This window comes from Cannabis sativa, chromosome 7, assembly GCF_029168945.1.
Source record: "Cannabis sativa cultivar Pink pepper isolate KNU-18-1 chromosome 7, ASM2916894v1, whole genome shotgun sequence".
Taxonomy (NCBI): Eukaryota; Viridiplantae; Streptophyta; class Magnoliopsida; order Rosales; family Cannabaceae; genus Cannabis; species Cannabis sativa.
In genome coordinates, this window is record NC_083607.1 from 842,785 (window position 1) to 856,446 (window position 13,662).

The window sequence follows — 13,662 nt, forward strand, 5'->3', positions numbered from 1 at the left end:
AGGAAAACTAGGGTTCTGAAAAATCCCCCATCCGGAAGTCCGGTTGCCCAACCGGAATTCCGGTTCGGGAAAATTCGAACCCCCATCCGAATTCCGGATGCTCAACGGAATTCCGGTTCCTCGCGAGCGACAACCAAAAATTCCCATATCTTGACCAATTCGAACCCAAATGGTCCCAAACTTTCCAGACCTCCTACCTAGGTCCCAAATGACCATTTCAAGGCCTCAAACCTACCCAGAAACCTCACAAGCAAATTTCACCATTGAAGACCAAGCTTTGAGTTCAAGAACTCAAACTTGGTTAAACCCTCTAGCATGCACCCTAGCCTAGTTAATTCTACTTAACTAAGCATTAAAACACCTCTGCAAACTAACAATAACAACCAGCAATAACACAGAAACTAAACATGGCATTTTCTCACAAAAATCATCAATTTTCACATATAATTTAAAAGCTTGAACAATCTAGCTACTCATGCTTCACACAACTCATTTACCATCAAAAATCATGCTTTGAACAACATAAATCAACAACAAAACACAGCAGAAACAACTCTCAAAAACACATGCATTATCATCCATTTTCATCATTTTTCTTCAAGAATTTAAAGAGGAAGGGCCTAGGAAACACATACCACACAAGAGATCAATAAAGTAGCAAGTTAGAGCTTGAATCACCAAAGAAAACCAGCCCTTTGAACCCCCAAGCCTCAGCCGAAAGAGAGGAAAAAAGAGAGAGAGAGTTTTTCTATTTTCTTTAAAATTTGACTAAGTGTTTGAAATGAGAGAAAAAGGGATTTATTAACACATTATTCATTTAATTTCAGCCAAGAAAAGAATAAATAAAATCAACATATAATTAATTATTTTCCATTTAATAAATCATATAAGACAAAACACTAATGGGGCAAAAAGACCATTTTGCCCCTCCACCAAAAAAATCACTAAAATCATACTAAAGGGGTATTTTTGGGACATTCTAAATTCCCGGCCATTCCCGACATTCCCAATGTCTAAACCCGTCCCCAAAATACTAACATACTAAGTTGTGATTTCTACTGAGCCAAACGCCGCGTTCCAAAGTACCGGACACCGGAAATGCGAAATATAAAAACTGCTGATAACATAATTATGCATATCTGAATTCCATAAATAACAATGATAAATTATTTAAATAGCTATAAATAATTTCCTGATTAACATAAATAACTGCTAATTTCCAAATTAACTAAGCGGGCTTTACAATTTTTGTAGTAGTGTCAACTTGCTTTGGATGGCCATCTAGAGAACAAAGCTATGTTTTGGAGCGTTTAGCCTACATCTGTAATGACCGCATAATTTATATATGGATTAGTGAGATTATAATACTAATTTTATTATTATTTATACTTTTATTGAGGGATATATGTGAACATTTATAATTTTTGCAAAAATATCTTGTTCTTGTAATTTTAGGTCGGTGGCGATGGAAAATGCGACGAAGGATATTTTAGTTACATGGGTAAACATAGAGCCTTTTTAGTGATAGAAAATATGTTATGTGAGCTCAATGGTTGGTGTTGGCAGGGTTGTGGTATTGGACTATTTTTTTCCTAAGTTGTTCCTTGTGTTTGGTATAAATGTAAGGGTAGATTAGTAAATCAGTTTTTTTTATTAGGTGTCCCCCCTTTAGTTGACAGCTGCATTTAATTAAAGTAAGGTTATTTAGTTAACCCTTTTTATCCAATAATTCAAGAAGAAAAGAAAGAAAATAAGAGATTAGAGAAATGGAGAAAAAAAAAACCTAGATTGCCTACTCTTCTTCTTCTTTTTTCGAACCAGAGATGGAGATTTGAATATTGTGGTTTATTTTGAAGATTCAATTTAGGTTTGAAGCCTCGGATTGAAGGTATGACCCTTGAAACCCTACTCTAGATGTTCTTAAGGTTTTGGTTAATTAAGAGTTGAATTTTGGGAGTTTTGGTTCTGTTTGTATGAGTTTTGATTAAGAGTAGTTTTAATAAGTTTTACTTGTTGAATTAGGGTTGTTTGTGCTACTGTAATTAGCTAGTTTGAGGTTGAGCAAGTTTGAGTTCACGGAACTCAAACTTGACTCAACAATGGAATGTTGAATTTTATTGTGTTTTTCTTGCTAGTGTTGTGTGGGAATTGTTCTAGATTATATGTACAGATGTTCTGGAGAGTTTGGTTGCATTTGAGAAAGATTTGGTTGAGTTATGCTATTTTTGTGGTTTGCTGGTGCAAATTGGTCGACCGATTTTACAGGGTCTGTAAAACCGGTTAACTGGTTGACATGCCAGGACCCCCCGAACTTGTAACTTTTTAGAATATGTGTTATTTTTCGAGCGTAGTTTGGTTTCCCTTAGTATTTAGGGTAGTAGTATATTGTATGTGTCATTAAGATTACCCTTAGTTATAAGCTGGGGTTTCAGAATGGTTTATTCGAGTTATTTACCCAATTGTGTAATGTGACTTAGGACCTCCTTCAGCTAAAAGATTTTTCATTCAAGTCGACCAGCACGCTTGAATCTAGAATGAGGTAAGATAGCATAAAGTGTATACATGTGATTGAATGCTTGTTATTATTTGTATACACTACTAACACCGAGATGTGATAGTTAAAAGAAGTGTTAGTACAGTGTAGGATTTTAGGGTAGTTACAGTGTTACCAACACGAGTACCAGAGGGTATGTCGTGCATGTGGTACAACACTTAGTAATTCTCGAAAGTACAATAATGGCCCTACCATCATGAGTACGGAGTCAGTACTCTAGTGTATATGGTACAGAGGTCGTACTTCCGTTGAGAACCGTTCTGAACCATTTGGTGAGTTTGGTAATTGGGCTCATGACGGCTTAGGCATTAAGCTGGTATCACATTGCTTATACAAATGTTATGCATATCTTACTGAATCAGTTGACTCATCAGTTTGCTACCTTGTGTAGGTAAGGGTAAGGCTAAGTTGGAGGAGCATTGGAGCTCGACAAAGATTATACATATTGCGGCAGTACAACTTGGAGGGTCTCAGTCATTTTGTTGTTGCATGTTGTTTGTAAAAAAAATAATATGTAACTATATATGTATAAAATATGTGTTTTCAGTCGTTGTTTTAAACTCAGGATCCCAACCTATAAGTTTTTAAATATAACAAGATAAGTTTTAATTAAAATTAGCAAATTTTCAAATACAGGCTTTACAACACCATACTTGTCTGGTCCATTTTACATGATTAGCACTTGAAGACAGCAGCTTGTATCCAATATAAACATAATTGGTGATGATGAACTGCTTCGAGTCTGTTAAGGATTAATTTATCTATGATCTTTACGATTTTCTTTCAATATCAGCTGCAATAGTGTATAAAATTATACGAGCTTAGGTGATGTTTAATTTGGTAGAATAGTAATAGTAATGTAATGAAATAAGAATGATAATAAAAAATGATTACGATATTTATTTCTTGTTGAAATAAATATTAGAATAAGTGACAAATTCACAAAAATATCACTACATTAATTTTTATTCTTATATAGAAAGGGTATTTGATTCATTTTACTTTTACTTTATTTAATATTTGTAATGTAATTCACATTACATAGTTTCTCCAATCTTATAAAGATACTATTGCACAATGTAATCATCATTATATTATTATCACATTACATCACTTTTAAAAGAAAATTGAAAATTATAATAGTAATTTTGATTTCATTACAATCTTCATTACATCAAACCAAACATGACTTTACAAATTATACTAATATTTTGATGTTGTTTTATTAGTACATAGTGGTAGAAAAAAATTATGGGCTTATATTTAAATAGCATGATAGATGATACGTTTATTTTTAAGAAGAATTTGTATATTGTCCTTATTTATATGTAATTGATAAAAATAAAATTAACCTATATATTTTGACGGAAGTTACGTGCCTCCAGCACGTTTTGACACTAGTATATCTATTCTATATAAAGTGTGCCTATATAACAGAATTCTTGGTTTATGAGAATTCTTTGTACATCTACGATTGAGTTTTCTTTAATCATTTATTGTATTCCTTTTCCTATTACAATTTGGACATTCCCATGAAATCACACATAATATTCTAATCCGCACTTCTCTTTTTTCTTCTTCACAACTTAATAACAAAATATATAAGTAATAATAATAATAAAAAAAAAAGCGCGACTTTTATCAAAGTTTACAAAACTAAAGTTCACAAAACCAAGCATCAATGACGAAAAAACCCAACAAAGTTTACAGCTAACAAATGATTGTAAGTGCTCGGCATATGCATTAGTTTCCAGGAGCAAAATTTTTTAAAATTACGTAATAATTTACATATATGCTGCAAACACAATATACAAAAAATAAAGAAGAATATGGAAGAAAGAAGAGACCATTATTCACATATCTAGAAAGGCAGTAGAGATAATAATAGAAACTTTTTCATTTTTTTATCAATTTCTTTTTTTTAATAAAGATAAATATGAAATTTTAATCGTATAGAGTTTTATTTTAATAAAATATAGTATTTTAAAATAATTTAAATTCAAATAATTTAATAGTATTTTGTTATAGAATACTATCACTTTTTGTTAAACATGGTTTTCACTTTTTTGTCAACACTACCATATTCAATTTATCAACGAAAAAATGGACAATCTAGATATATGCGGACCCGGCTAGAATGAAAAGTGCAAAATACAAAAATTACACTATTGTCTCTATCGAAGCAAATGAAGATTGAAATCCACCAATGACTATCATTAGTTTTCTTATCTACAATTTTTAGACAAATGCTATCTTCAATTATCAACAATTTAGAGATTGATTTTTAATTTTCTTTTTATCTTACACCCATTTAAGTAATGTTTCTTTAAGTATTGGAACATCAATTTTAATGTATTTTTGGATTAACTTAAGAACATATTTAAATCATCAAGCTTTCTTAAACACTAATATATTGCATTCGGTATTCACTTTTAATTGACAACATTATAAACTATAATATTTAGATACACATAATAATAATCTCACCTATTAACTAATAATATTTTTTCTTTAATTTTTAATTGTATCACTTTCAAATAACATAAAAAAAAACTATCAGAAAATTTAGTATACGTGTCTCGCACGTCATTTTTTGCTAATATATATATATTTGAATATCTAACATATAATTTTTTTAATGAAAGAAAAAAACTTGTTTGTACTACTTTCGGCTTTTAGGTCAATTATTTCCCAATTATATAAGTTTCTTTCACCAATTAATTCATTTCGTATATAATATATAATATAAGTCAACCTAGCTAATTATATATAGGTCCCTATCTAAGTTATCATATATAATGTTTTATTTAATGAACCTAACTAAGTTATAGTTAGTAATCATGAAATAAAGAGAATATATTATTAAGTAACCGGGTTCTTCATCAAGAAATTAGTTTTTTGGTAATTTTTTCGGCAACAATAACAATTTGAACGACTTTTTCGGCATCGGCAGTAACTCCAACGACTTTTCTGACATCGACAACTACTTCGGTGATTTTCTGACGCCGACAGACAACTTCGATAATTTTTTCTAGCCTCAGTGACAAATAAAAAACATTAAATATGGAATTTGCGAAAACCTAAGTTACATATATATGACATATAAATACCATAAAAAATACTTAAAAATAATAATAAAAAAAATATCATATAAATGTTAAACTCAAAAGTGTCATATTTAAATAAACAACTTTTAAAATCTCACAAGGAGTATAATTTCCTCCTATGATTTCTTCTTCTTCTCAAAAAATAATAACAATAATAATAATAATAATTGATTAAAAATTTCTCACATTTTTTTATGTATTACGCGATTTAATGAGTTAGATTACAAATTTTCATTTACTTTTATTAAAATTAATAAAGATTTTTATTAGTGGAAATATACATGTAACTTAAAAAGATTTTATTGATAGGTAATTTTTATTTTTATGGTTTTAAGGTACAATTTGTAAATATATCATTTTTCTTAAAAAAAAAAATATATCTATTTTATGGAATTTTTTTAAGAAAAATTTAAAAGATAAGGTTACTAGTTACCATCATTTTTGCCATATGTTTTTGACAATTGGACTTTTAGACACTAAGCCCACATATCATTTATAATGTAGTAGTTTTGCAAACCCTTTCATTAAGTAGGTTTGGGCTTCACTTATAAGCTCATGTGTCATAAATACTCAAAAATGATTAAAAAAAACTTTATATTTTTATACATTTTCTTTTATGTTTTTACGGTTTTAAATTATTGGAAAATTCTATAATGCACTCTTAAAAGAGATGCATTGATATATTTCTATTTATTTTAATATTTTAAATAATTTTTTAGTTAAATTTTTTCTCATGATCATATAAATTATAATTATTTAAGATATTCTGTAAAATTTTAAGAAATTTGAAAAAACTTAATACGCCAAAAATTGTGTTCAAACAGTATGTTACACGCGTGACTATTTTATTTTATACGCGTATAAAATAGACTGTTTGAATATTATTTTTTATATTGTAAATTATTCTAAATTTCTTAAAATTTTGTAAATTATCTTAAATAGTTATAACGTATATGAATATGAAAAAAAAAATAAACTAAATTTTTCTTCTGAATGCCAAAATAAGTAAAAGATGTTTCAATCATTCCTTTTAAAAGGTATATTGTAGAATCACCCTAAACATTTTACTATAAAAATATAAAGTGTTATTTTTTCCTTATTTATAAAACAACATTATTTTGACATTGCTTTTACAAAAAAATAATGTGAAAACAACACTTTTTTTTTTTATGTGTAGATATTTACCTGAAAAATTCTCAGCAACAACCTGTAGATATATATATAGATATGTAAGAGTGAATGAAAATGTACAGTTAAATATAACTATAATTTACACATATAATATCTATATATATATATGTGTGTGAGAGTTGAGTGATTAATGTAAATTGAAGCTAAGAATTAATTAAATTGAATATATAATGGTATAATTAATTCCTAGAACCTTACTAATCACCAAGAACCGTCATGCATGACTCCAACATTATTAGTACTTCATTTATTATTTTTTTTTTTTTTTGGAAGAAAGGAAAAATTTTATTTAACAACAACCACCACTTACAAACAGGGAGCCAAACTGAGCAATTACAGATTGCTCAACATATTAACAATGCTTTTCTCTCTAGAACTCAATTTAGCATGGTTACATATAGTGATTCTAGCTTTCAAACTAAGTTTAACCAAGCTACTAATGGCCTTGGCTGAACCACAAGCTTCTTCAAAGACACACCTATTTCGATTGCACCAAACATGGTACACTACTCCGGCCACCACAGCTGATGTAATGTTACTGAGCAAACCTGTCCCTTTGTTACAAATTCTATTCAACCAATCAGTTAAACTTAGCGGCCAATTAAAATGCCCCAACCAACTAGTGATTTCATTAATCACTCTCTTAGTAAAAATGCAATCAAAAAACAAATGAGAATGAGACTCTTGCATCAAATCACACACCGGGCAGCTTGTGGAGTTGAGAGGAATTACCTTTGCTAGCCTGTCACGTGTCTGGAGGTTCCCATTGATAGCTTGCCATAAAATAAATCGGTGTTTTGGCATTTTAAGCTTGTGCCAAACATCCTTGTGGTAGAGGACTTGAGGAGCCGAGATTAAGGAGTTGTAGAATTTACCAATTCTGAATTTCCCAGAGATACCAGCATCATAAACAGCCTGTTTATCAATCTTATCCCTAAGATTAACAAGTTTTCTGAAGTACCAACTCATATCTTGACAAGGGGTAAACGACCAAAAGTCTTCTCCTTTCATATAGACAGCATCCACCCAACGAATCCAAAGACTATCTTGCTTTGTGGACAACGCCCATATGTATCTAGCCATCATTGCTACATTCCACTTCTGACTCTCTCTGACACCAATACCCCCATGGTTTTTAGGTAAGCAAATTTTCTCCCAAGAAGAGAAATGAAGCTTTCTCTGATTCAAAGAGCTACCCCATAAGAAGTTCCTACACAGTTTGTCAATCTCCTTCGTAACTTTTTGAGGCAGAATAAAAATGCTCATCCAATAGCTTCGAATCCCCAGTAAGACAGAGTTAATGAGTTGAGCGTTACCTGCAAAGGAAAGATGTCGACTGCTCCAACAGTGAAGATTCGTTTGAATCTTATCTATGATCCCCCCACAGTCCGACGCTTTCCATTTAGTTGGTCGAAGATTGACCCCTAAATATTTCAAGGGAAAAGAGCCCTCTTCCATCTTTGCTATTCCTTTCAAGAGCTTTTTTGTATCATCAGAAACACCTCCAAAATAAATGGAGGATTTAGTAGCATTGGCTGTTAAGCCAGTGGCATTACAAAACTCAGTAAAAGCATGTTGAGTGATGTTCAAGGAAGAGGCATTACCCTTGCAAAAAATTACCAGGTCATCTGCAAAACACAAGTTCGTCAGTTTCAAAGATTTGCACATTGGGTGGTATCCAAACCCCTTGGAGTTTGAGGCATGGATAAGCAAACGAGTAAGGTACTCCATCACAAGAACAAAGAGCAGAGGGGAGATGGGATCCCCTTGTCTAAGCCCTTTTTTTCCTTGGAAAGTCCCATGAAGTCTCCCATTCAGCATTAAAGTGTAAGAGGTGCCACATAGACAAACCATAATCCACTTAATGAATTTTGTAGGGAAGCAAAGGCCTTTAAGAAGATCCATAATGAACTCCCAATCAACGGTATCATAGGCTTTGCTTAGATCCACCTTCATTAGACACCTAGCCGAGATGTGTTTCCTTGTATAGCCTTTAAGTAAGTCTTGAAAAATTAGAACATTGTGGGCAAGACTTCTTTTCCTCACGAAGGCACCTTGGTTGCTATGAATTAGATCTGGTAACACCTCACTTAATCTAGAGCAAATCATTTTAGAAATACACTTGTATAAAGTGTTGCAGCAAGCAATTGGTCTATAGTCTATAGCAGAGGCCGGAGAATCTACTTTAGGGACCAAAGATATGGTAGTTTTATTTAAATCAGCAGGAATGATACCTTTGTCAAAAAAAGAAAGGATAGCCACTGAAATTTCTTCCCCAATCTCATTCCAGAGATCCTTGAAAAAACCTGCTCCATAACCATCCGGACCTGGACTTTTGATCTTGTTTATACTGAACATTGCTTCTTTGACATCCTTCTTTGTAAACGGTTTCACAAGCTGAATTTGTTGTTGCATATCAAGCTTTTTCCCATAAGATAATCTCTCTGGATTCAGCTTCATAGTTGCAGAACTACCAGCCCCCATGAAAGTTCTAAAATGAGAGAGATAATGAGAAATAACACTATCATAATCATCATAGATCTTACCATTAGAGACATAGGTGGTAATTCGATTTTGCTCTTTCCTTTTCTTAACACTAGCATGGAAAAAGCTAGAGTTTTCATCACCAAAGCGAAGCCAAGAAATCTTGCTAATCTGCTGAATGTAGCTCGTGTACTGTTTATTGGCAGCAACATAGAACTCCTTTGCTGTATTTTCAGCAGCTTGAAGAGTTCTGTCAGCTGGATTCAAAGACAACAAAGATTGAGCTTCATTGTACTTGTTTTTGGCATCATTGAATGTCAAGGTAATACTACCAATCTCAGCATTGTTAAATCTTTTCAGGCAGTGCTTCAGACGATTAAGCTTGCCCATTATTCTTGAAAGACCCTCTCCTTTAACCGGCTTGTTCCAATTAAGAAGCACCTCCTCTTTGAACCGACTATGATCCAACCAATGGTTAAAAAACCTAAAAGGTTTTATGCCCACCTTCCTTATTTCCAAGTTCTTGATTAAACAAAAACAATGATCAGAGTAAGTTTCCCATTGAAATAAAGCCTCTGTTGAAGGAAACAAAGAAACCCAACTATCATTTTTGAAGGCTCTATCAAGCTTAGAATGAATTCTAATACCGGGATCATGTTTGTTGGACCACGTAAACTCAGCCCCAGAGCTTTTCATAGGAGTGACCTGGCCTATAGATAGCCAAGTTTGAGCATCATTAATCTCATTGCGCTTCACCAATCTGCCACCTGATCTGTCCCCAAAATGAAACATTGCATTAAAATCACCCATTATGAGCCAAGGGTGATTTACCATCCCAAAACCAGCCAACTTATCCCATAAAAGCTTCCTCTCACTAATGGAATTCTTGCCATAGATTGCTGTGAAAATAAACCCCGTATCAAGACCATGAATTTTAACTTTACTATGGAGCAACTGATCATCTTCATCTATCACTTCAATCTGAACAAACTTTCTTTGCCAAAGAAGAAGGATGCGACCCTCTACAATCGGACTTGTATAGTGATCCCAGTTGGGAAAGTTATTACTAATCATTTTTTTTATTTTTCCCCCTCGTATCTTCGTTTCTAACAACGCTACAATACCCACCTTATTCAACCGACAAACATCCAAAATGGATTTTTGTTTATTGACTTTATTTAATCCACGAACATTCCAACACATTATGTTACACCACTCCATCCAGCATAGAGTTGTTTAACGGATCAATCTCATCCAAAGGTTCTTGGAGGACCTCATAAGTGTTGCTTGATGTGGCTTTCTGCATCTCAGTTGTTTCTCCATTACCCGCTGTCTGTTTTTTGTTACCTTTTCTTCGGGGTGTAATCCATTGACCTTCACATTCAGCCAATGTTGATCCTTCTTTTATATCCCCCTGTATAGTCTTAGCCATTTTTCCCTCTTTCTCTAAAGTCTTCTCTGTAGGCAGAGCAAAATTATGATCATTAGATATTTTGTTTACCTCTTTTCCCTTCTTTTCTTGAACTGTTTTATTCTTTTTCACCCAAACCAGCCCTTTATCTTTAGCACAAGTGCTAATGTTGTGACCAAGTAACCCACAAGCTGCACAAGAGGTTGGAAGCCATTCATATTCAATTTGTTGTTCAGTGAGTTGTTTCCTCTCATTGAAGAAACTAATGCTTGAAGGGGGTTTATCTTGTATAGGCATATCCACAAGCACCCGAGCAAATTTTATCATCGATCTTTCACTCGTGACTTTGTCTATCATAATTGGTTTACCCACAGTACTTACAAGAGCACTTAGAGTGTTCTTACCCCAATATTGAAGGCCTAGTCCATTTAATCGAATCCATATTGGGACTGACTTAACCAAATTCAAAGAATCAATATCAGTGGTCCACGGTCTGATGACAACCGGTTTTTTGTCAAAATGGATGACCCCTGTTTCCAGAACAATGTCTCTAGTAGCCTCATCTCGGAAGTTAACCAAAGTATATCCAGAGTTCATTCGCACAATTCTGTCAATACCCAGATTTCCCCATATCCTTTTCAAGAAGCCCTCAAAAACCCGAAATGGTGGGTTGGCTCCGAGAACAACACAGACAATCGAGTTCTTCCAGTAGGCCGCTTCAACTTCGACCTCTTCCAAATCTATATTCGCAATCAATTGGTCCCCAAGTTTTATTGGTTCAGTAAATTCAAGCTTAGTCGAGGGGGTTCTAACCTGATTTGTTTTGAATTTACTCCAGATTTCTTTTGCTGAAGATTGGAATTCTGTCGACTCTATTTCCTCTGCCCAGGTCTTCTTATCAGAACGTATGAGATCTTCAACAATCAAATCGCCCTGTTCACCTCTTTCCTCTGCCCAGGTCTTCTTCTCAGATCGCAGGAGATCTTCATCATTCAGGGCACCCAGGTCACCACCCAGCTCCGATTGAGTGTCATGAAAAACCTCCGCCTGACTCTGTATCTCAGCAACTTTCTGGATTGAAGAGAGCTCTTGCTCCGGCTCCGGAGTCACCGTCCCAATGGTCTGAATGTTGAGCTTCAGAAACTCTTTCTTCCTCCTACCCATGGAAAGAGAGAGAGAGTCTCGCACGCTTCTAAAAAAAGTTTGATAAATTAATGGTATTTATATATGAAAACATTAACATCTCAACTCTCACTTACATTTTAAATCTATATGTTTGTATAAATATATATAAATTAATATATATATATATATATATATATTGCTCCCACTAATGTTGGTCCTTGATAGACTTCATTTACTAATTTAACTCACACATTATCTTTTTGTGTGGTGATTGCCCTAACATGCTTTCCAATTGCACTAAAATTTCAAAGAGCAATGCCTTTAAACCCCAAATCACCATTTCTTCTTGTTTTCAAGTATCTCTCCAAGAGACATCAAAAGGATTGTTACAAGAATCAACCCCCTTTCACAAATAAACTCAGCACACCTAGATAATTTTTTGAATCACAACTTTTAGCAAAATAATTATTTAGGACCAATAAGAAATTATAGATAACTTTCTAGAACTCCAAAATTCAGATTCGGCTAGTCATCTTTTTAACAAGATTCTCACAATTATTCTTAGAGATTCTTTTAGCACAAATTTTTATCCCAATATACTTGAAAGTAAGGGTACTCTTTTGAAAACCAGACATATCAACAATTCTATTATCAAGAGTAATAGAGTCCATACATGCTCCATAAATCGCTGACTTCTCATGGTTAGGTTTGAGACCAGAAGAGTCAGAAAACAACTTGAAGCCTCTTAATAAAAAAGTGGCTAACTTGATATCTCCTTTACAGAAAAGTAATAAGTCATCTGCAAAACAAAGATGTGTGAAGCTCAAACTTTGGCATCTCGGGTGATAATTGAAATTCGATAGCTTCCCAATTTTAGTCATAATTCTGGAGAAATATTCCATACCAATAAAAAGAGGAGAGGAGACATTAGGTCACATTGTCTAAGCTCCCTTTGAGATTGCAAGTAACCATGTAAGATTCTATTAATCATAAAAGACACTACAAGAAAAGCAATTTTTGCCGGCGCAGTTGACCAATTGCGCAGGCAAAAGTTGTCAGCATTAATGAGATGCTGAATTTGGGATTGGATTCAGCTATACCTTTTACCGGCGCAATGAAATGCGCCGGTAAAAGATGAATACTGAACCGCCAAATGGCGCGAACACATGTCCAATTCTGTAAGGCTTTTACCGGCGCACAATTGCGCCGGTAAAAGTTTCCCAAATTTTGGTGGGAATGTTAACCGCCAATCTGGCTGTTGGCGCCAATAGTTTTGCCGGCGCACTATTGCGCCGGCAAAACCTAATCATAGCAGGTTCAAGGCGGATAAAGGTATTTTTTAACACCGGCGCTTATTTATTGCCGGCGTTATTCCTCGCCGGTAAAAGGACGTTTTACCGGCGCAGTTAATGTACGCGCCGGTAAAAAGTCCTTTACCGACCAAGCTTCCCAGATAAGCTTTGCCGGCGCACAACTGCGCCGGCAAAGCTTTACCGGCGCAGTCAGTGTACTTTTGCCGGCGCAACAATGCGCCGGTAAAAGCTGGATTTCTTGTAGTGAGAGAGCCGAGGATAGTCACACAAATCATGATGAGATCCACAAATTTTTGAGGAAATTTTAAGGCATCTAGCATTTCTCTGAGAACTTCCAAATTAAAAGTATCAAGCGCCTTTTATATATCTATTTTAAACATATAAGCAGACTTAGCAGCCTTCCCGTCATACTCTCTTATCACATCCTGACAAATCATGATATTGTGAACAATTTGTTTGCCTTTAGCAAAACCACTT